Source organism: Nuphar pumila, chromosome 7, assembly GCF_984573655.1.
Source record: "Nuphar pumila chromosome 7, dmNupPumi1.hap1.1, whole genome shotgun sequence".
NCBI classification, from domain to species: Eukaryota; Viridiplantae; Streptophyta; class Magnoliopsida; order Nymphaeales; family Nymphaeaceae; genus Nuphar; species Nuphar pumila.
Genome location: NC_143255.1, coordinates 26,596,713 through 26,620,215, shown reverse-complemented (window position 1 = coordinate 26,620,215; position 23,503 = coordinate 26,596,713). Strand labels below are relative to the sequence as shown.

The following is a 23,503-nucleotide window of genomic DNA, read 5'->3' as shown; positions in this document are numbered from 1 at the left end:
AATTACATACCTTGTAAAAGGACTAGAAGTTGAACTTAGAAGTATTGTTGTTAAATTGGTACAGATCACAACAGACCACTACCAAAGATCTACTAGATGGGTTGTCGCCTTTAAGTGACATTTATCATCATATTGATCTTATTCCAGGTGCAAGCTTACCAAACCTTTCACATTATCATGAGTTCTTAAGAAAATGATATCTTACAAAGTCAAGTAGAAGACTTGCTCAAGAAGGCCACATCAGGGAAAGCATGAGTCTATTTTATGTGCTTTCTCTTTTGACTCCTAAGAAGTATAAAATTTGACATATGTGTGTTGTTAGCCAAGCCATAAATAAGATAACCATGAAATACTGGTTTCCTATACTTTGATTAGATGATATGTTGGATATGTTAGAGGGCTCAAGAGTGTTTTCGTAGATTGATTTAAGAAGTGGGTATCACCAAATTTGAATTAGACCTAGAGATGAATTAAAAACTACATTTAAAACCAATGATAAGTTACATGAGTGGTTAGTGATTGGGTTAACTAATACTCTTACTACCTTCAAGAGGTTGATGAATCAAGTACTTAAACCTTTTATTGGCTGCTTTATGGTTGTTTATTTTGATGACACTCATCTATAACCAATTTGAGGATGAACATGTTGGACATTTAAGGGAATTGTTAAATATACTAAAAAAAATAAGTTGTACATCAACTTGAAGAAGTGCAATTTTATGACCAATAACCTTATATTTTTAGGTTATGTAGTGAGTGTTGAAGGCATCAATGTTGATGAAAAAAATGTTAAAGAAATTAGGAAATGGCCTACACCTAAGTTTGTTCATGATATTCAAAGTTTTCATGAATTAACTACTTTTTACCGAAGATTCATAAGAAATTTGTGTTCGATTGTGACTCCAATCACAAAGAAAGGCAAAAATTGAAAGAGAGAGAGCCAAGCACTTCTGTTTCATGTTGAGGAAGAGATCAATTGAGAAAGAGAGAGAGGGAAATGGTACACTAATCGCTCCGTGAGACACACCTTAAAAAAAGAAGAGCACTAAAAGGAAATATTTGAGGAAAATTTTTGAGAGAGAAAATCTCATGTGCTGCAGCAAAGAGAGTGAGGTATATATATATATAGAGAGAGAGAGAACCTCAGTTTTTGTCGCAAAACAGTGTTGTCACACGATCGCGAACCATCTCTCGCTGGTCTGGTAAGGAAACGAGAACCTCCTGCCGGTCTGGTCTAGTAAAGGAACAAGGGAGGGAGAGAGAAAGGAGGAAAATATTTGTATAAAAAACAAAAAGGGGCAAAAGCAAACCCTAGAAAGCTGCGTTTCTTCATTTTAAGCAACTATACTGTTCTCTCTCTCTCTCTCTCTCTCTCTCTCTCTCTCTCTCTCTCTCTATATATATATATATATATATATATATATAATACACACGATTAGGCATAATAGTGGATGCCCAATCATCGGACACACATCCAGCATTAATGTACGACAATCAGCTGCAGTTACGACTACCACTAATTGTCAGGGCAAAAAAAAAACAATAATTAGCGACAATCATTTTTCACTTAAAAACATCCTCGTACAAGTTAATATATATATATATATATATATATATATATATATATATATATATATATATATATATATATATATATATATATATATATATATATATATATATATATAGTCAATTGTAAGTATAATCTATTTCTATTCTGGCAATGCAAGTTGTTTTCACTCAATCTAACTTTATATAGATGTGAGTATGCTCTATTTAGTAGGAAATGATCTTTGGATCATGTTTTTCTATGAAAAACATATTTTTTAAGGAAAAAAGTTGATGAATTTACAACCACCCATTTCTTGCATCACCTAAAACACCTGTACACATGTCGGATTTCAACGATTAAAAAGCCAGTTCTCACTAAAAACAACGCATAGATCACATCGATGGGGTCAATTGGATAAAAAAATCCAAAAAAAAGAAGTTGCTAAGTCATTTGTAGATTGTAGCAACTTTTAACTCATATAGTAATGTCATCATTATGTACAAACAAACACCTTTGGATCTCTAAGGTGCGAGTTGTTTTGATCGAATTTGACCTTATGGATGGATTTAGCATGTTCAAAATAGTGGGAACCAGCTTTTATCATGTTTTTTTATGAAAAAACACAATTTTATGACCTAAAAAAAGTATTGCACATTATAGGATGTTGATTTTTGAAGCTTTATAAAACCTGCCTACGTGTCATAATGGGACGACTCAAAAGCTGATTCCCACTAAACAAAATACATAAATCACATCTATAAGGTTTGTTTCATAAAAACAATAAAACATTTAAAAAACCAAAAAAAAGTTTGTAGGTAAAAATACACACGTGTGTGTGAGGTAATTCTTTGCTACAATCATTTGTATATACACACAACTTAGCACATTTTGTGTTTTTTTTCTTTCTAGTCAATATGACCCCCATGAATATGATCTTCATTTTATGTTTAATAGAGATTGCCATTTGAATTGCTGGATTCCAACACTAGAGCAAGATTTTTCAGTGATTGAATATTGATAATTGAAAATTCATCAAAAATTTCAACTCAAAATTGAAGTCATACTTTTTTCAAAGAAAAACACAATCTAAGGGTTGATTCCCAATAATTTGAGCATGCTGAAACATCCAGGACATGATATTGAGTCAAAACAACTTGCATTAACAGATTCCAACTAGATTATACATACAAATGACTGTGCCAATATATATATATATATATGAGTTAATAGTTGGTGCTATAGCATGAAACTATTTAGTATAAATCACTTCTTTTTATATTTTTTATTTTTTTTTGTAAACCAAACTTTATGGTAGTGATCTATAAAGTTTGTTTAGTAGAAAATGAGTTTTGAATGATGTGATTGTGAAATGTAAGCAGGTTTTTTAAGCACTTCAAAAAATCAATAGCCCAAAGATGCACTTATGTTTCATGACCCAAAACATCATATTTTAACATAAAAAATGATATTATACAAGGTTTAATCCTCAGCAAACAAATTATGCTGAAACATCTATGTGGTCAGATTGAGTCTTTAAAGCTTGAACTTATGATTTCCAACTCAATTGTTCCGTTTAACTTGTTTTTAACAAACCGATTCAAACTGGTTTGTCTCGGCTCAGTCTGAGTTCGAGCTTTTGTTGAAAATTTGATTCGATTCAGAAAGCGATTCTCACAACATTCCGTTTCAACAAAACACATTTTATGTTTCTATATTTTCTTTTACACATGCACGAGCAAGCCTCCCTGCGGCGACCCTGCTCTCCTGCGACTGTGTTCTTCGGCGACCGCCGGTACTCTCTCTCTCTCTCTCTGATGATTTTTCGGTAGCGGTACGCATCTTGGTAACAAGAGCTTGTTTGTCACAATTAGATAAGTTGTTGCTTCATGATCTCGTGCATATAATATATGTTGGGTCATTGATTTACTTCGTGTATTATGAGAATGAAGTGGTCGTAATATCTGGTTATTCTACTTTTGATGGTAAAACATCAATCGTACCCATTTGTTAAATGTTTCTGATGATCCTGTTTTCCATTTCTTTGTTGTATATATATTGGTTGTATTTGGTCCTTGTGCGTCCATGACTATATTTGGTTATGCCCGCCAAATGTTTGGGTAAATGCCTAGAGGCATAATTTTAGTTGATCTTCTTACTTTTTCATGTTATTTGCCTGGTTGAATTTATGAGTGATTATATCTGCCCAGCTAGTGAATTTATTTGAGTGATTATGTATGGGTGATGGTCATCCAGGCACAAAATGTGTTGCTCTTTGAGCTCTTAAGGCACCCTATCTATCGTTGTAGCATTTCCCCTTCTCTTGCACCAAAACTCAGTGACAAGTTTCATGCATGATCAGGTGCTTGATGTGCCATATTAATGGCCTCTAATTAGGTTAAGCCGGGTATAACTGTTATGCAAACCACAATGGAAACGAAACAAACCACAAGATAAAGAGATGGAAAGAACAGAAGACATAAGATTTACGTGGTTCGGCAGTCAGGCCTATGTCCACAATCAAAGGAGGAGCAAGAAATCCACTAACAAATGCGAGGAAATACAACAAGATACAGAGCTCTCAAAACCCTAATCCCCAATACATCCGAAACTCTCATTACCCCAACTCTCAAAGGAGGCCGTTACAAATATCACGAAGGGCATAAAAGCCTAGCTGGTACAAAAGAAAAAATTACAAAACTAGATAGGTCCATACTGCAGGGTCTGGTCCTGGGCATAACGGCCGGGTCCCTCTGCACCACTACAAAGCCCCATTGAAAATCCACATTGTACGGTCACCAAAATACTTGGGGCCGGTTCATGGTTCAGAGCGGGTCCAAAATTCAAGATACCATAACAGTAACTTACTACCATGCCAAGAGGGGCGTGTCATGTCTGTGAGTTCGTTCGTGTATATGCTTGTGAATGTGTGTGTGTGTGTGTGCCCATGCTTATGTGTTTGTTGTGTATAATAGAAAGAACCCTAAAGGACATAACCAGTGGAAACAAAGAGTTCTCCCCATGGTTATTGGAAGCTTCTTGTTACATGGGAAGCTCACTTCAAAAGCAGAAAACTCCTCGCTTCCCCAAAACGAGGGGAAGCTTTGGAAAACCCGCTTCCCTTTAATTGGATGCCCACTTCTTCCCTTGTTTCCCAAATCAATCCCCCCTCACTTAACATTTTCCTCCTGTTTTTTGTCTCTTCTCACTCTCTCCCCCTCATTCTTAAGTTTTTCATGTAAAAATAATAATTTTTTTAAAACAAGCTTTCATATTGATTCTATATCACTTTCTACTCGTTTATTATTTGCTTATTCTCTCGCTTCATATGCATTTCCTTTCATGGGCTTACATTATCACTTCAAAATTGTATCTTGCGTCCTGCTTCCTACTACTTTTTAACACTCACTTCTCTGCTTTTGTTTCAAGCTATGTCACAGGGATTCGGCTAGCAGGGTGCCGCACCCGCGTCGACGCGACTCAACGCGGGTGTGGCACTGGGTGCGGTCAACCCGACCTTGGGTGCATTGACCGCACCCAGGGTCATTTCGGTTCATTTTTTTGGACTTTTTTTAAAAAAAAAAATTGCCCTATGAAATGGACCCGTGCTGGGGGAACCCCCGGACCCCCCTTTTATATATATATATATATATATATATATATATATATATATATATATATATATATATATATATATATATATATATATATATATATATATATATATTTGCCCCTGCCGCACCCCCGCACCCGGGTTTTTTGGAAGTGCCGAATCCCCGCACCCGCACCCCTGTGACATAGGTTTCAAGCATTGCTTCTCATATCCATTTTGTTTTTTTGGTAACTATGGTCCATTCCTTCCATCATTGGTCTCTAATGTCACACACACACACATTGAATGCATGTTGATATCAGAAAACTACTCAACAACAGCCAAAAAGTGAGTCATGTTGCAATGAACCAGAATAGTTGGGTAGAATCAAATATAAATGCTGGGTATAGAAGCATCCATAAGTAAGATGAGTAGTTACAAACCCTGTGCATCATCCCCATGGAGTTGGTAAGGGAAGGACCTTGATTGGTAGGGAAATTGCACAACTCTGATCTCGATATAAATATGATGCCATTTGCTTATTTGATTCAGTCTTGGATATGAATAAAAGATATGTAAAATATCACTGATATTTGAAAATATCATGATTCTATCACAATATTTTCACAAGTTCACAAGGTGATATAATACTAAAAAGAGTTTTTTGCAAATTGGTCCTTGCCTTATAGCCGATTTGCAAACTAGTCCTTGCCTTATGTCATTTTGCAAATTGGTCCCTGCCTTTTCACTAACTCTTGCCAATCAGTCCTTGAAGTTAGCAGCTATTGGCTTTCTTGACTGTAACTGCTAAGGGGCAGACAAATTGATGATTTTGCCCTTACAAGAGGACTACTTTGCAAAATGTGAATAAAGCAGGGACTAATTTGTGAAAAGTTAATACACTAACAACTATTTGATGAAGGGCATTTTGGTGACCCTTCACAAATTTGACCCTGCAGATGTACTAGACATGGCCGATTTACTAGGAAACAATACTTGAATCGTGTTTTTCTGATAAAAAACCTGATTTTTTAAGCCTTTAATATTTATGTAAATCTTAGACTGTCGATTTTTAAACCTTTTAAAAACCCACTTGCTTGTCAGAATCGGACGATCCAAGAGTCAATTCCTATAAAATCAATCATGCAGAACACATTTGTACAGTCAGATTTAAGGAAAACATGGAAAACCCCTTCAAAAACCTGGTAGGCCAAAAAAGTGGTTATATATATACGGTTAATATTGGCTACTAATGAAGGTACAAAACTAATGACTAGAAATCAGTCTTTTTTAAAAAATTTCTATTTTTTTTGTAGATTAAATGTTATAGATGTGATCTACATGGTTTGTTTAGTAGGAAACTTGTTTTGAATCATGTGATTACAAGTAATTAGGTTTCTAAAGGGGGTCCAAATATCAATGGCCCACAATTTGCCAAAATTTCATAACTCAAAAGATCACATTTTTATATCAGAAAAGCACGATCCATGGCTTGATCCTTAGCAAACAAGCCATGATGAACACATCTATGTGGTTAGATTGAGTCGATACAACTTGCACCTATGATTTCTAGCTCATTAGTTTTGTACCTTCATTATTAGCCAATATTTATATCTTCAAGGTGCTTACCCAAGTGTTTCAGGATTTTTGAAAACTGCTGAGAGAGTTGCTCTACTTTACCCTCGAGACTGTCTAATTTAGAGTGCATTTTGCTTGTCATTTTGTGGAGCGGGAGCCCCTCTTCGAGCACATTCTGCACTTAGCGCACCATCTTATGTATATATATATGGGGTAATGCTCTAATCAAGACTCATTTTCATTAGGCGCCAAGTTAGGTCCTCGCAAAAAATTTGGCTAGAAGTGATTTTTGCTTGATCTAAACCGATAAATGTGTTGGGAATGCTCTAGTCAAGTCTCATTTTCATTAGGCTCCAAGTTAGGTCCCTGCAAAAAAATGTGGCTAGAGATGATTTTTGCTTGATCTAAACCGATAGATGTGTTTATCATAGTTTACTTAGCAGTTAACATGCATTCAATTAGGTATTTTCCATGCACATATGTGTTTTTTGAGGGGTCAATAGCTCACATGTGCTAAAATTTGATGATAGAAGATTCTATTTTTTTTTGGTAAATTGAATCGGTTCAAAATATGTTCCTTGGTAAATAAAACAATTGTGAATGCATCTACAGGTTCAAATTCAACAAAAAACACCTACACCACATTTTGTGCCAGGACCTAGCTTGGGACCTAACAAAAATGGGACCTGATTGAAATGAAACAAGATATGCACAATCACAATGCCAACAAAGGGCTACACAAGTGAACAAATACAATATGATCTCTAATGGACCTTTTACAATCTCATAAAAGAGATATCTAAATTACAAACTTCAATCGAATACAATATAAAAATAACGATCTTTGTATTCTTAACAAATATGCTTAGAGAAGCATATCTCTACATTTATAAGTGGCTCTATTTATAGAGCAATACATGTACTTCAAAAAGGAGAAAAATGGACTGCTTCTATCGGTCATAATTATGACCTTTGGGAGCAATCCAATGACTAGTTGGATTGCTCCCAATCAGTCAACACTGATTTACATACTAAAATAAATAGAAAAATAAAAAACCAAAAAAGACTGTACAATCCTTATTGGACTGTATATATTATAATACATAAAAAAACCAAAATACTCATGATATACGTATATGTATGTCAGGTATATATATATATATATACAATGTATTTTAACACTCTCTCTCAAACTTATAGTGAGATCACCAAAAGTTTGTTAAGAAGAAACAAAAAATGTGGTAGAAGAAGAGCTTTGGTGAAGAAGTCTACAATATGAAATTCAGACTAAACATATGGTAGAGTAATCGTCCCTTTCAAGTATTCTTCTCGAACATAGTGACAATCCATTTTGATATGTTTTGTTCGTTCATGAAATATGTGTTTGTTGGCTATGTATATGACATTTTTGTTATCATAGAATAACTTTGAAGGTTCTGAAACATCAACACCCAAATTTGAAAGTAACGATCTCATCCAAACAACCTTGGTTGTTGCTGTAGCCATCACCCTATATTCAACTTTTGTGGAAGATAAAGATACTTTCTACTGATTTTTGCATCTCCAGAAAATGAGAGAATCGCCTACAAATACACAACAACTAGTAGTTGAGTGTCAGTTATTGGAATCTCCTTCCCAATCAGAATTAATATAAGTAATAATATTTAAAGATGAAGATGATAGGAATAGCCATTTAGATATAGTCTTCTTGATGTATCACACTATTCTTAACACGACACTCATGTGAACTGATGTAAGTGCATGCTGAAACTGACTTGCAGTATGCACTGCATGCGCTATATCTGGTTTAGTAATAGATAAATACATTAGTGATCCAATAAGTTGCCTATCAGGAGTTGAATCATCTAATAAAACTCCGTCTTTAACTTTCATTTTGGCATTTATCACTTCAGGCGTGTCAACATATTTTGTGTCTGTGATTTCTGAATGTGCAACAATATTAGCTGTAAACTATGTCACATGGGTACGGGTACGGGTGCGGGTGCGGGTGTGGGTGTGGGTGTGGGTGTGGGTGTGGGTGTGGGGGTGCGACACTTTCAAAAAACTTGGGTGCGGGGGTGCGGCAAAAATATAAAAAATTATATATATAAAGTCCAAAAGTTGGACATAAATGACCCTAGGTGTGTTGACTGCACCCAGGGTCAGGTTGACCGCATCGGGTGCGGGTGTGACGCGGGTGCGGCACCTAGTTGGAGAGTCCATGTGACATAGGCTACAAACTTTATTTAAGACAAAATGTATTCTTTTGACGAATATGCTACTTCAATACCTAAAAAATACCTACAAAAATCAAGGTCAGTCATATCAAAAGTTTTATTAAGCATAATTTTAATTTCTTCAATTTTCTTCTGATTATTTCCAGTGATGATCATATCATCAACACATAAGAGCAAAATGGTAAACGAAGTACCTGTAGATGTTATAAAAAGAGCAGTGTCAGTATAACATGACTGTAATCGAAAATTAACCATAGTTTCACTAAATCGATCATATCATGCTTTAAGTGCTTGTTTAAGCCCATATAAAGCCTTCCGAAAAAGAAGAACCATATCATTTTTGATAGTCAGACTAGGGAATGATCCATGTAAACTTCTTCATTTAACACGACATTCTTAACATCTAACTGATATATAGGCCAATTTTTAATGGATGCTAGTGCAACTAGAGTCCTAACTGTCATGCGAGCTACTGGGGCAAAAGTTTCTTCATAATTTATACCATATTCCTAGGAGTATCCTTTTGCAACTAACCTAGCTTTATGTCTTTCTAGGGATCCATCGCTCTTTGTTTCCATCTTAATACCCATCTATATCCTATTGTTTTTTTTCTTTAGGAAGATGTTGAATTTCTAAGTATGGACTTTATGTAATGCATCTAATTTTATTTTCATAGCTTCTATCCATTCTTTTATATATTTTGCTTCTCTATAGTTGGATGACTCATGATACGAGTGAATTGCTTAAAGACATGTCCTATAGTTTGGGGAAAAAGATTAATAGGAGACAAACCTATTTGGAGGTTTAGGTATTCGTTTAAATCTTCTAACATTAGATTCTTCTATATTTGTTGATTGGCTATATTTTTTAAGGGCATATGGATGCTCCCCATCTTTAGTATTGTATAATGTTATGTATTGGTTCTTCACTTGTTCATCATTTGTCTTAATACTATCACTAATTTCATCATCAATTTCAATGTTGGACCTTGGCAATAAGTCAAACAAGAAAGTATAGTCGGATTCTTCCTTAGGTTTTTCAAGATTAAATCTCTTTTCTTTTTCAAGAAATGTTACATTTATAAATACATAAAGTTTATCATTTTTAAAATCATAGCGTCGATAGCCTTTTTGATTTTTGTCATATCCAAGAAAGACACATTTAATAGCTTTAAGAGTGAGTTTGGTGTATTTTTCAAAAACTACAAAACATTTACATAAAAAACCCTTAATCTTTTCAAATCGGGAGTAACCTTAAAAAGTTTTTCAATTGAAGATTTATTTTCTAAAGTTTGAGAAGGCATTCTATTTATTAAGTAAACCACGGTGAGGGCGACTTCGGCCTAAAACTTCTTTGGGACTTCTTTTGAAATAAGTAGGGTCCTAGTAGTTTTAATAATATGATGATGTTTTATTTCAAAAATTCTATTTTATTGAGGGGGTCCTAGGATAAGATTTTTGATGCAAAATACCATGGGTTTTTAGATAGGATTGAAAATCATTTGAAAGAAACTCTGCCCCTGAGTCAGAGTGAAAGATCTTAATATTTGTTTTAAATTGATTTTTAAAAAGATTGCAAAAATTTCTAAAACATTAAAAAACTTCGAATTTGAGCCTAAGTAGATCCAAGTGTGTCTACTAAAATTATCTATGAATGTGACATAGTATGAATAACCACCTTTTGACAAAACGAGAACAACAATCCATACATCCGAATGTACTAATTCAAAACTTTCATTAGTCAAGGAAGTTCTAGATCCAAAAGGCAACATTTGCATTTTGTCAAGTATACAATCTTCACATACAAATTCTTTTTCCTTACAAAATTTTTTCAAAAACGGAAAAAGCGATAATTTGGATACACTTGGATGGTAGCCTTTTATACCAAAGATCTAAATTAATTTCTTGAATATGATTACAAAAAAAATCTTTAGGTAGACATAAGGAATCCATATAGTAAATGTCTCATCTTCTATGTCTTAGCCCAATCAACTTTCCTGACTAGAGATCCTGCATCCAACAAGCCTTAGATAAGAAAAATACTTTACACCCATAATCGAAAATTTGAGAAACCGAAAAAAGGTTTAAATCAAGTTTTGGAATAACCCCAATATTTGGAGCAAAGAACTTTTTTGAATCATTGTTAAAATTTTCTATACTTTTAACTTTTAAAGAAGTACCATTGGTAGTTGACACATGAAAAATATGAATTAGTGCAATAGGATAATAGGGACTCATTATGAGTCATGTGAAAAGACGCTTTAAAATCCAAGATGACTTACCCGAAGGAGAAGAAGAAGAAATGATTATACCGGATGTAGAAAGAGTGACTTTTAGTATTTGTGAAACGATCTCCGCAATTTAGGCAATTGTTAAATAATTGAAGTTACCTTCTTTCTTTGATTCTTGAGTTCTTTTACTTGCCGCAGCTGCCTTTTTGAGTTTAGGACAATTCGGTCTTATGTGTCTCGGTTATTTACAACAGTGACAAGTAATTTTTCCTCCTTTATATCTTCCATTATATCCTCTCCTATTATGTCATCCTCCATTGAATTTTCTCTCAAAATGAGGAGGTTTATAAGTTTTTATAAAGTTACTGGGTCTTGATAAGGCAAGCACCTCATCACTAGACTTGTGCATTCCAAGTCTAGTTTTGGCTTGACATATTTGAGCAAGGGCCTCACTTATAGGAGTCGAAGTCCTATGAAGTAAAGATGACCTAACTTGCTCAAATTTCGGTCGAAGACCATATATGAGAGAGAAAAGTTTTTCTCTTTTAACTTGTTGTTTTCTCATTTCAATTGCCGAACCTTTCTATTTTTGTTCTAACATAGCCAATTCATCTCAAATAGGTGATAAGAGACTATAAAAATCTCTTAACACTTTTTGTAAGAATATGAGCTCCTTCAAGGATGTTTACTAGATCACCAACAATGGACACTCAAAGAGTTCTACTAAAAATACCGAAATGAATACTCAAAAGAACCACAAAAAATGTTTATACACAAATACCCACTAAATGGGTTTCAAGAACAAGAGGAAAAATAGTTTTTTATTGATTATAATCCACACTAAAAACATACAATGAGAGCGGGCAATGCCCCATATTTATACACAAAAATGAGGATGAGAGGAGAGAGTCGTTGGGCTCCCAACGGCTCTAATCCCAATGACTCCTTTGTATTGATTAGTCCAATACAAACCAAACTAAAAAAAAAAAGTAAAAGGGTTAAACTAAAAAATCCCAGTCTAGTTATGATACATTATTTTTAACACTTTCCCTCAAACTTACGGTTGGATAACCGAAAGTTTGTCCAAGAGAAAGTGAAATCTAGGAGTTGCGAGAGGTTTGATAAAGAAATCTGCTGATTGATATTCTGAGGTTACATTGGGAAGATCAATAATGTCATGTAAGAATTCCTCTCGTACATAGTGACAATCCATCTCAATGTTTTTGGTTTGTTCATGAAAGGTCCGGTTGTTGGCAATGTAAATGAAACTTTTGTTGTCATAGCATAGTCGTGATGTCTGAACACTTATGTCATTCAACAATCTCTTTAGCCAGACTACTTCTATAGTGGTTGTAGCCATGACTTTGTACTCTGCTTCAGTTGATGGGAGAGACTTTTTGTTGCTTCTTGCACCTTCAAGAAATCAACGATTCACCTAAAAATACACAGAAACCAATAGTTGAGTGTCGGTTATTTGGATCTCCTCCCCAGTCTGCATCAGTATAAGCAATTAAATATAAAGAGGAAGAAGCAGGCAAGAAAAGTCATCGAAAAACATAAGTTTTAATATATCTAATAATACGCAAAACAACTCCCATATGAACAGTGATAGGAGCATGCTGAAATTAACTTGATGCATAAACTGCATGTGCAATGTCAAGTCTTGTAATTGAGAGATATGACAGTGCCCCGACAAGTTGTTTGTAAGATGTTGAATTTTAAAGTGGTTCTCCATCATCTTCATTTTGACATTGACAACTTTGGGAGTGTTGACCTTCTTCTCATCTAAGATACCAGACCTATCAATAATATCTAGAGCAAACTTAGATTGAGTCGACAAATAGCCTCTAGAAGAATAAGTAACTTCTATACCAAGATTTTTAAAAAAAAACCTAAATTAATCATTTCAAAATATGTTTCAAGAAACCTTTTAATGTTTTCAACTCCCTATTTATCACTTCTAGTGATCATCATATCGTTCACATAGAGGAGAAGGATAATAATACCTGCATCAGAAATCTTAACAAACAAAGTTATGTTAGTCAGATAAGATTGAAAAACAAAATCAAGCATAACTTGACTAAACTTATCATACCAAAGCCTTTGGTGCTTGTTTAAGGCTATACACAGGGCCTTATCTAAACGAAGAGCTTTTTCTTTAGGAATAATAATGCCAGGTGGCAGTTCTATATAAACTTCTTTAGCCAAGCTTCCATTGAGAAATACATTTTTGACATCTATTTGATATATAGGCCATTTCTTTACAGAGGCAAGAGCTATTGAGGTCCTAACTGTGGTCATTTTAACAACTGGAGCAAAAGTTTCTTGATAGTCTATTCCATACTCTTGGGAATATCCCTTGACAACTAATTTGACTTTATACCTTTCAAGAGTTTTGTCACTCTTTGTTTTAAGTTTATAGACCCATCGACAACCTATAGGCTTTTTGCCTAGTAGAATGTCTTGAATAGTCCAAGTATTCTACTTTTCTAAGGCATTTAATTTCACTGTCATAGCTTCTACCCACTCAGGATGTTCCTTTGCTTCAAAATAGTTGAAAGGTTTTATGTAAGAATATATTAATGCAATATAGGTTTGATACTTAGGTGAAAAAGACTCATAAGATACAAATTTTTTAGGGATTTTTGACACTCTAGATGACCTTCTTGTTTGTATCTCTTCCTGTTTTTCATTATTGGTATATTTTTCGAGAGGATATAAATGTTCTAAATTACCAGCCTAGAGTATTGAATACAATCTTGATCATTATGGGATGATTCTTCACTTATCATATCATTTTTAACTTCTTGGTTTTCATTAATATCATAGTCATCAATCTTTGGAACTAAATCCAACAAAAAAAAAGAATATTCATTTATTTTCTTAGTTTTCTCAATTTCAAAAATCTTTTCTTTTCCAAAAAAGATACATTTCTTGACACATAACTTTTTAGTTTTAAAGTCAAAACATTTATAACATTTTTGATAATTGGTATATCCTAGGAAAACACAAAGAATAGCACAAGCAAAGAGTTTGTCTTTTTTGTCAAAAAAAAATGAAACACTTACATCAAAAAACCCTTAACCTAGAATAATCTGGAATTTATTTGAAAAGTTTTTCAATAGGAGATACATTTTTTAAGGAAGAGGATGACATTCTGTTAATAAGATAAACTGTAGTTAGAGTGACTTCAACCCAAAACACTTTAAGTACTTGATTTATAATAAGTAAAGTCCTTGTTGTTTTTATAATATGCTTATGCTTCATTTGAGCTAAACCATTTTGTTGAGGGGTATAGGGACATGATTTTTGATGTGTGATACCGTATAGATTTAGATAATCTTTAAATTCTTTTGATAAAAACTTTTCCCCTGAATCAATGCGAAAGATGAAAATATCATTCTTAAATTGATTTTTAACTAGATTATAAAATATTTAGAAGTGTGAGAAAACTTCATACTTATGTTTAAGAAAATAAATCCAAGTGTCTCGTAAAATCATAAAAAAAAATTACATAATACATAAAGCCACCCTTTGATATAACAGGTGAAGGTTCCCACACATCCGAATGTATTAACTCAAGTGGTCAAGAAGAAACAAAGGTTCTTTCTTGAAAAGGTAATCCCTTTATTTTACCAAGAATACAATTTTCACATGTAAAATTTTTAAAATTATCTTGGAAAAAAATTGGATCTTGGATACACTAGGATAAGTCTCTTATGCTATAGATCTAAATCCAATTTCTGAACATTACAACAAAATGTATTCCTGGGTATTTCCAAAAAATCCATGTAGTATAAGCCTCCTTCCCCAATTAGCTTCCCTGACTGGTGATCCTGCACTTGACAACCTTGAGACGAGAAAGAAACATTACATCCATGGTCAGATAATTGAGAAACAAATAAAATATTTTAAGTTAAGGTTAGGAATATATCTAATTTATGGAATACAAAATCTTTTTGAGTTTTGAGCAAAGTTGTCAGTCGAGGAAGCGAGAGCGGGAAGCGATTCGGGAAGCGAAAGTGGGAAGCGAGACACTTTCAAAATTTTAGGAAGCGAAAAGCGTGGGACGACTTAGAAGCGAACCAAGAATCATCTCGGAAGCGAACTACAAGCGAGGGGGAAGCAAAAAAAGAGAAAAATAAAATAAAAATAAAAATACAAAAAAATGAAAAAAGGGGCACTTCCCCTAAATGGGAAGCACACTTCCCATTTTTTTGTGCGCTTCCTAGCATGTTTCGGAAGGGCGCTTTCGGTAACTCTGGTTTTGAGAGATATTTTCAAAATTTTCTATTTCTTTTATCTCAAGAGATGTTACATCAACGATGAAAACATTTGACCCACTTGAATTATGACATTCTGATAACATATCATTATTTGGTGTCGTATGAAAATAGGCACCTGAGTCAAGAAGCCAAAGAGATTTACCGGGATCAGAGATACCGAAGGAAGAGACCGTGGCTTCAGTGGTTGAAGATGAAGATGCACCTTTAAGTAGAGGTTGAAGCGCCTCCACTAATTGCGTTAAGGACATGTTTCCAATGAATTGTTCACTTGATTCTTGTGGAGGTTCAACAGAGGCAACCTTCTTCTCATAGGGCTTCTTTAATTTTGGACAATTGTCTTGGTTTCCGACAATAATAACAAATAACTTTCTTTCTTTTATACTCATTACCTTGCTTCTCATCATTTGTCCTTCCATAGTGTTGGGGTTTGTAGGTACGAATATAGTTTTTCGGTCTAGATACGGCTAGGACCGAGTCATCATCACACTTTGAGATTCTTTTTTAAGCCTATTTTCTTCTATACTTAATTCTTTTATTGTATCTTCTATCGAAAGAACTTTCCCTCGATAAAGAAGAGCGGATTTGGTGGATTCAAACTCCGATCTCAATCCATTAATAACTTGGAAAAAGTGCTCCATATCTATTTGATTTTGATGGAGTTTTGTGTCTTCTGGACAATACCACTTTGGTTCAAGAAGAGCCAACTCTTTCCATAATTTGGACAAACTATTATAGTATTTTCTAATGCTTTTGTCCCCTTGAACCACATTTCGTACCTTATCTTGTAAATTACACACATGTGTTAAGAGAGTTCATTCTCTTAAGATAATCTCATGCATTGTTTGCATGTTCAAATTTTGCAAGACTTGAACACTTCTTGATGTCGACGCTACTAATGTGCCAAGACATAATCTTGGCATGTCCATTCTCCATTCCTTCCACTTTTTCTCATAAGTGGTTATGGCCTTATTTTTCTTTACCTTCATAAGAGGCAAAGAAAAATAATTTGGCCAACTCTTCCCATAATTTGGACAAACTATTATAGTATTTTCTAATGCTTTTGTCCCCTTGAACCATATTTCATACCTTATATTGTAAATTACACATATGTGTTAAGAGAGTTCATTCTCTTAAGATAATCTCATGCATTGTTTGTATGTTCAAATTTTGCAAGACTTGAACACTTCTTGATGTCGACGCTACTAATGTGCTAAGACATAATCTTGGCATGTCCCATTCTCCATTCCTTCCACTTTTTCTCATAAGTGGTTATGGCCTTATTTTTCTTTACCTTCATAAGAGGCATCTTTTTCTCACCTTCTACTTTGATAAGGATTAGTTTAGGTTTCAGATCGGTCTCATCCACTAATCCCCACAACCTTTTTCCCCATATAAGATGCATCATAATTAAATCTCATGTTACATAGTTGGAGTCGTTGAGCTTAATGGGTTTTATGGTGACTTTATCATTGTCATCCATTTTTACAAGGTTTGAGAGAAAAAAAAAGAGAAGAATAGAGAAGGAGAAGTGAAAAGAAAAAAAGTAACGGTAGAAGTCACGAGCACTTTACCACCACACAAATGCCACCAATCATGAATAATTCGAATGAAAAATATAAGAGAGCTCCAATACTTTCAAATTTTTGAGTGGCACGCTTCCTAATGTTCTAAACACAATTTTCAGCTTGATCATCGAGCTTTGATACCATGTAAGAATATGAACTCCTTTAAGGATGTTTACTAGATCACCAACAATGGACACTTAAGGAGTTCCACTAAAAATACCGAAATGAACACTCAAAAGAACTACAAGAAAGGTTCATATATAAATACCCACTAAATGGGTTTCAAGAACAAGAAGAAAAATAGTATTTTTATTGATTGTAATCCACACTAAAAACATACAATGAGAGGGGGCAATGCCCCATATTTATACACAAAAATGAGGATGAGAGGAGAGAGTCGTTGGACTCCCGACGGCTCTAGCTTTGACTAGTCCAATACAAACCAAACTAAAAAGTAAAAAAAGTAAAAAGCTTAAACTAAAAAATCCTAGTCTAGTTATGATGCATTATTTTTAACACTTTTATCCCCTTGCTTGGTTGTACATATCTTGTTTAGGAGATAATTTAGTTTAGCCATATCCTTTTGAATGAATGAGATCTTTAAGAAGATTCATGCATCACATGACTTTTTGAACTTAATGATGTTGGTGGCAATCTTGAACTCCATGAACCATGAGAGTATTTGAGCGTTATTAGCCTCTCAATCCTCCATTTTGTCTTGATAGTCTTATAAAGTTCTCTTTTTCTTCTTCGTAAGGCGCTTTGATTTAATCTCCTCTTCTCGTTAGCTTAAGTTGGGGTTCATTAGTGGTCCCACTAACAAAACTCCAAAGCTTTTTCCCCTTGACGTGATTTTCCATTGTGGTAGCCCACATCAAGTAGTTGTTTTAATTGACCTTGTAGGAAATGATGGAGGCAGATTCTCTTTCACCCATGCTAATGGTGAAGTGAATGACTTGAAATGGAAGAGCAAAGTTTGAAGACCACCACTACAAATAAAGCACACCAAAGATGGTTTTCAACACTACAAGAGGCTCTGATACCATGAAATGAAACAAGATGTGCACAATTACAATGCCAACAAAGGGCTACAGGCTACACCAAGTGCACAAATACTATGATCTCTAATAGACCGATTACAATCTCGTAAAAGAGATATCTAAACCACAAACTTCAATAGAACACAATGTAAAAATAATGATCTTTGTATTCTCAACAAATATGCTGAAAAACTTACCTCTACATTTACAAGGGTCTCTATTTATAGAGCAATACATGTAGTTCAAAAAGGTGGAAATTTGGACTGCCTCCAACGGACAGAATTATGACCGTTGGGAGTTGGACTGCTCCCAACACTGATTTACATACTAAAATAAATAGAAAAATAAAAAACAAAAAAGACTTTACAATCCCTATTGGACTGTATATATTACAATGCATATAAAAACTAAAATACCCCTTATATATGTATATGTATAAATATATGTATATATATACAATGTATTTTAACACTGACTAAAACATTTCTCATATATATGTTTTGTATATGTTTTTAGTTTCTCATGGCAAAGCAAATTTTCAATTATTGCAAGATTTTCTCTTGCTGAGATTTTCCTTAGAATGAGGTTTGTGACATTGAATAAAAGTAAAACTAATCCTATGTTTTGGATCGAATCCAGATTCGGTATAAATCACACAGATTTGATGATATGGGTTGGATCAGATTCTGATACACATAAGACATCCAACAGATATGCAGTCCCCTCCAATAATACCCTACCAATCTGCAGGTCCCTCTCCACCCCTTCTCTCACCAGCAAGACATACCACTGAATAGCATACCTTCTATCGTTCCTAGCACTCTTGCATCTCCTCTTATAGCTGGAAAATCTTTTTCCAGGCATTTGCTATTGGTGGTGCCATTTTCTGCAAGTGATCTCTCTCTCTCTCTCTCTCTCTCTCTCTCTCTCTCTCTTTCTGTTGAATCCCAACTTACAACAATAATTTCATATTTATACTTGTGTGGATTATGCATAACACCATTCACCGTGTATGCACACATTTGAGTTATTGTCTTTGCCTACAAAGGTTCATGACATTATGTTTTTTGGTGCAGCTGCTGCATGATTTCATTAATTGGAAATCCTTTGGATGGGTTAAGCATCCATTTTGACAATAAAATTTGTTAGGTGCTTGATTTAGTGAAGGGTAGTTCCCAATGATGTCAAAATCAGTTTATGAATGAATCATTTTCTAAAAAGATTCAGAATTGAATTAAATAATTTTGAATCAGCCATTTTAAGTTTTTGATTTTTTTTGGAAGTTCAAACATCATAAAAAATCAAAAGTAGAAACAATCATAGAAGTACAAAATAAAACAGAAGATTAAATATAGGGACCAATCAAATTCTAAAATATGCATTTAATGCCCAAACAATCAAATAGTCAATAAATACTATAATTATAAAAAAAATGAGAAAATAGAAAGAAAATTGATTTTGATTGGAATTGGTGCTGAGTCAGGCCGATTCAATTTGACTCAGACAACGTTGGTAGTACTAGTATTGGGTATAAATTATAAAACCTATGTCACATGGGTACGGGTGCGGGTGCGAGTATGGGTACAAAGGATACGACACAGCAATTTTAAAAAATGTGCGTACGGGGACACAGCTATATATATATATATTAAATATCACATAAATACAAAATAAATTCAAAATAAACTGAATATAATCTAAATATATATGCTATATCTAAAATATATATTATGTACTGAAAATATAAAGTTATAAACTGAAAATATAATTATAAATTATAAATTGAATACAGACTTGTATATACAGAGGGTAAAATGGTGTGTCCAGGTGTCGACGAGTGTCAACACGGGGACATGCTTGTCGACACGGGTATGGAGGGCAAAATGGAGTGTCCGTGTGACATAGTATAAAACCCCTATATTCCGGAAAGTTTTGGTATATTCAGCTTATCAGCAACTAAACTTTGCTATAAATTGGTCATAATCTTTATGGTGCATCCATGAATTCATGCATTCATGCATTCAGTTCTATGCATATGAGCATTGTTTGTTTTGTTTATTTAAAATGGTCTACTACATGCCTAGATTTGTGGAGATCGTCTTTCAAGGAGTTGTTGCTCTTCATGGTGCTGCTGCTGCTTCTCATTTCTATGTCTGTGGTCTATTTTTTTCTACAGTTGAATTACTATCTCAGCGATTCCATTCATGTAGAAGTCTGTAACTTGATCAATTTCTTACTGTGGACATACTATTCAGGTGGTTTTCTGAAGAAGCTTTTCTCATAATTGGACTTGGAGATCCATCCTTCAACAGTGAAAATGTAATCGCTTAATCTTTTGTTTTTTGGCATTTGCTTGATGGTTCTTGGTTTATCATTTCTCGATATGGTATCACCTTGTCCAACAGTTTCTATTCAGTAGTAGGTTGTGGTGATGCAATAGTCTAGTTATTTCCAAGTTTGTATGATATTCATGTATTGTTGTATCTTTTTCCAGTATCTGGGGTTTATACTCTTCATTTCAATGTGTATGAACATATGTAAAGTCTAAGACACTATGAGATGACAGTCTACAACTGTTTTAATTTTCTTCCATCACCTGTAAGCATTGTGCCAGTGATACAGCACACTTTTAACTGAGTTTTGCTTCATTCTTTTTCATATTGATCTATGTTTATGCTATATATACTGTTACACTTTTTGCGGTCATCTCCAAAACTCTAGTGGTGTTAGACAGATGTATTCTGGACCCTATATGCTTGCGTCAAATTGGGTTGTCCTGTCATATATATAATTAAATCTTTTATGGATAAAGTGTGTGCCTTATTGCAAGCTAATCATGTTATTTCTTTGTGATAAATAGGAGTGTAAATTGTCTTTTCATTTCACAAATTTCATTTTGTTCTTATGTATGTGCAGCTATGAAGCTTATTTATTTTTTATGCAGATATTTTTTAGTTTCTAATCTTTGATGCTTTGATTTAGTGAATTTGCTGCTTGGAGTTTGATTATTTGTATTCACATTGTAGAAAACAGTGTTATATATATTCAATATTTAAAATATTATTTAAAAAAAACACTAAAAAAATTAGGTCCTAACCCATCCGAGTTACCGAGTCGACCCACTGACCCGCAAATCAAGGGTCGGGCCTGAGTCACGGGTTTGCCAACTATGGGTGTGTATGGAAAGTTGTTTGTCTAGCATGTGAAGACTCTTTTTCCCCCAAGACAAATATCTACTGTAGTAAAGCAAGAAATGAGGGACTATGTGGACCTGAGTGAATAGCAAGGTCTGACACCATTTTTTTGTATAATCAGATGTGATACTAACTTGATACCTCTTGAAATAGAATCTCCCATTGTGAAATGTAAATAAATTAGATAATCCTGATAATTGCCTTTTTGGATTGTGTAGCAAGGAAAATAAATCTGGTATACTTTCAAACTTTGAAGTGCTTGAACATTTATGATCTAGAGGGGCAACACAGGATCCTTTGTGCTCTCTGAGGGTTGCAACTCAATCAAAATGCAGGGTATGATTTATAACTTTTTATTGCTAAATGTCAATCCATGCTTTTCATAAGCTCATGTAAGATTCTTTTTACCCCTTAAAGCATTCAAATTTTGTTTTTTCAGGACCAAAGGGAATATTTGTTTTTCATGCATTTGCAGGTATTTGATTACCTGGTTCAAACTTCTGCAGCATCTCAAACAAGAGAAAACATAAGAGTTCATGAAGAGATCAGAAAAGTACAAGCTTACAAGTGCTGAGAAGGTTCAAATTGTAAATCTAAGCCGTTCCACACCAGTCGAACTTTTTGTGGTAATCCTTCTTTAACCCGTTGATATTGGGAGCTTGGACTGATTGGTGGTTGTTCCTTTGACTCAAGGTGTTGATTCTTGTTTTTTCAAAGTTGTCTCTCTGTAGGTCATCTTATATGTTCATAAAGGTGCAAGAAACTGCATTATAAAATTGTTGGAGCATCAGCTTGGTGAAAATTTAGTGGACTAATGTTGTAGCTACCTCCTCAACTCCTTAAATGCCTCATCAACGTCTTTCTTCCAAACACTTACCACTGGAGGAGTTTGACCAAAATCCTACCTAAATTTTTGTCTTCCAAACAAAGCCTAAACTCCATTTGAGTTGCTTAATGCAGTTTGTGAGTCTTAACTGTCATCCAAATGGAATCATCATGCTTCTCAGTTCTAGATTCATTCATGTTGTTGAGCTGGTTTCTCCTGCTTGACTTCGAGATGGAAATGGGATAATGATGGGCACTTGTTGACTCCTATCTGAACTCTGATGCTTATGGTGTTGGTGATTGCGGATCATGGAACAAGTTGAAAATAGAATGGATGAGGACAAAGTGAATGAGCTTCTGAACATGGTGGTTGAGCTCTTAACACCTCATCCAAATAAATCCGGTGCTGAAGATCCAATGGAATCGCAAGAAGCACAGTGATCACTACTTAACTAGTTTCTAATTCCTTTTTTTGCCTTGGAAACAAGTAAACTTTTACAGTTTCATTATCAAAATCCGAACATGACAGTCTAGGCATGCTCTAGGAAAGTCTTAACCACTCGGTACAGAAATGAAAATGTCTGAATAGCTTATGAAGGATTTACCTGTACAGGAAGTATAGTTTCATCAATTCAATGGATTGGAAACTTTAAAGCACATTTAAGCTTGCATTGCTTGTGTTTTTACGCTGTTCGTTGACACACACACACACACAGAGAGAGAGAGAGAGAGAGAGAGAGAGAGAGAGAGAGAGAGAGAGAGAGAGTTGTGGGGGCTTAGAAGGGGAAGAAATAAAATCCCATCTGGATGTCTCACAATATCATGTTTTGCAGGATTCTTGTGTATCGGTAAGAGCACAAGCTCTACGAAACATGATATTTGTGAGGGAAAATGTTCTTTGGTGATTTGGATGCCTGTTGGTCAGGGCTGTTGAAACACGTTATTGCTGAATCAAACAGCTGGAGGACCGCAGGTTGTCTTTGCAATGTGTATGAGCGTGTCATTGCATCACATGACTGGTTACATGTTTCATTAACTAAACGAAAACATGCATTGCTAATTTCACAGAATGGCCTCTCTCTCTCTCTCTCTCTCTCGTACACACACAAGGCAAGGTTGGGAGCAAGGCTTGTGGATGATTGATAGCTGATTGTTAGCAATTACTACACCTGGTTTTATAAACATAGATTCTGATGCAGAGCATTTGGGTCATCATTACAGTTAAGAGGAGTTGGATGTGAATCCAACTCTCCATACTAGATCCGGAAAGAGATATCGAAGAAGATCCAATTCAAATTTGGGTCATTCGGGTCTAAATGGATTTCAAGGGTAAAATGGTTATTTTAAATATTTTATTTTTTGAGAATTTTGGTTCTTATCATCTCAGAAAATATATCTTGTTTTGTG

The 23,503-nt window shown here is 34.5% G+C and overlaps 1 long non-coding RNA gene across 2 annotated transcripts; it reads left to right on the top strand.

The window, feature by feature from the left end:
• The first annotated feature begins 3,271 nt into the window (after positions 1-3,271).
• LOC149831616 (uncharacterized) lies at positions 3,272-21,880 on the top strand. Of its 2 annotated transcripts, none has more exons than XR_016433042.1 (4): positions 3,272-3,344; positions 20,333-20,396; positions 21,490-21,607; positions 21,747-21,880. It is a non-coding gene; the product is annotated as an uncharacterized LOC149831616 (long non-coding RNA). The 2 variants fall into 2 exon arrangements; XR_016433041.1 differs by having other exon boundaries at positions 21,711-21,861.
• The last annotated feature ends 1,623 nt before the right edge of the window (positions 21,881-23,503 follow it).